Source organism: Tupaia chinensis, unplaced genomic scaffold, assembly GCF_000334495.1.
Source record: "Tupaia chinensis unplaced genomic scaffold, TupChi_1.0 Scaffold000227_1, whole genome shotgun sequence".
In the NCBI taxonomy this organism is placed as follows: domain Eukaryota; kingdom Metazoa; phylum Chordata; class Mammalia; order Scandentia; family Tupaiidae; genus Tupaia; species Tupaia belangeri.
Window position 1 is genome coordinate 213782 of NW_006159702.1, and position 1919 is coordinate 215700.

Below are 1919 nucleotides of genomic sequence, written 5' to 3' on the forward strand. Positions count from 1 at the left end.
GCAAATAACAGACCAAATTGAGACTAAACTTATTTATTTATTTATTGCATCTAAGTGAGTTTATACCTCTCTTTGGTAAAAGGGGAGATGGAGAGAGAAAAAAGAAAATTACAGTGTACTTGTTACTAGATTTTAGCTTTGACCATATCTGTTTTTTGTTTTTAGTATTTACCTATTGTTTTAACAGAATCCTAACCTTTTTCCTGGCTCTAAGTCTTAAGCAAATTTTACTTAACGTTTTTTATTTTGATTTATTAAAGCTAAAACTGTTTTTTTTAAATAAAAAAAATACATAAAAAACAAACAAAAAATTAAAAACGTACCTACTTAATGACCGCAGTAAGCTATGAAGCCTCGGCGAGGTGCTACTTTATAATATGTTCATACTACTCAGCAAGTTTTATGCCTAAAGTCAGACATGTGTTCATAGATATGTTTATACTAACTGTACTTACCTTTTTTTTTTTTTTTTCTTGCTGATCAGTGTACTTTATTGATGGTTCGTGACAAGGAGGGCTCCTCAGCCCCTCCCTTCTGCAGGGGTCTGGGATGGAAACTTTCAAGGAGGGGAGCTTCTCAGTGTGGTGGGGACTGAGTGGGAGCAGGACCTCCCCAGCAGCTGAGGGCCTCGTCCTCGTGCTCACGCTGGGTCTGGTGGTCGGGAGCTCTACTCCTTGGAGGCCATGTGGACCATGAGGTCCACCACCCTGTTGCTGTAGCCAAATTCATTGTCACACCAGGAAATGAGCTTGACAAAGTGGTCATTGAGGGCAATGCCAGCCCCAGCATCAAAGGTGGAGGAGTGGGTGTTGCTGTTGAAGTCACAGGAGACGACCTGGTCCTCAGTGTAACCCAGGATGCCCTTTAGGGGGCCCTGTGACGCCTGCTTCACCACCTTCTTGATGTCCTCGTATTTGGCAGCTTTCTCCAGGCAGCAGGTCAGGTCCACGACCAACATGTTGGGGGTGGGGACACGGAAGGCCATGCCGGTGAGCTTCCCATTCAGTTCCGGGATGACCTTGCCCATAGCCCTGGCAGCCCCGGTCGATGCTGGGATGATGTTCTGGGCAGCCTCATGGCCATCACGCCACAGCTTCCCGGAGGGGCCGTCCACAGTCTTCTGGGTGGCAGGGATGGCGGGGACCGTGGTCATGAGTCCCTCCACGGTGCCGAAGTTGTCGTGGATGACCTTGGCCAGGGGCCCAAGCAGCTGGTGGTGCAGGAGGCATTGCTGACAATCTTCAGGGAGTTGTCGTACTTCTCGTGGTTCATGCCCATCACAAACATGGGGGCGTCCGCAGACGGGGCAGAGATGATGACCCTCTTGGCCCCACCCTTCAAGTGAGCCCCAGCCTTCTCCATGGTGGTGAAGACACCGGTGGACTCCACAACATACTGAGCACCAGCATCACCCTATTTGATGTTGGTGGGATCTCGCTCCTGGAAGATGGTGATGGACTTCCCGCTGATGACCAACTTCCCATTCTCAGCCTTGATGGTGCCGTTGAACTTGCCATGGGTGGAATCATACTGGAACATGTAGACCATGTAGTTCAAGTCAATGAAGGGGTCATTGATGGCCACGACATCCACTTTGCCAGAGTTGAAGGCAGCCCTGGTGACCAGGTGCCCAATATGGTCAAATCTGTTTACTCCAACCTTCACCATCATGTCTCCTGGACGCGGCTGGCACTGGGAGGACGCGGCTGTCTGTCGAATGGGAAGGAGCAGAGAGCCCTAACTGTACTTACTATTGAAAGTATTTAGTCTAATTAAGACCTTTTATGAATCAATAAAATGTGAAAAAACAAACAAACATGGAAAGCAACCATAGACACCAGAGTCAGTGTGGGAGGAGGGTGGGAAATGGCAGAGGGTGAGAGGGAGGGAATCAAGGGGGAGGAAAAAAGTAAAATATG

At 48.5% G+C, this 1919-nt stretch overlaps 1 pseudogene; it reads right to left on the reverse strand.

Moving 5' to 3' along the window:
- Positions 1–658: 658 nt before the first annotated feature.
- Positions 659–1686, reverse strand: LOC102475193 (glyceraldehyde-3-phosphate dehydrogenase-like; annotated as a pseudogene).
- Between the last annotated feature and the right edge of the window lie 233 nt (positions 1687–1919).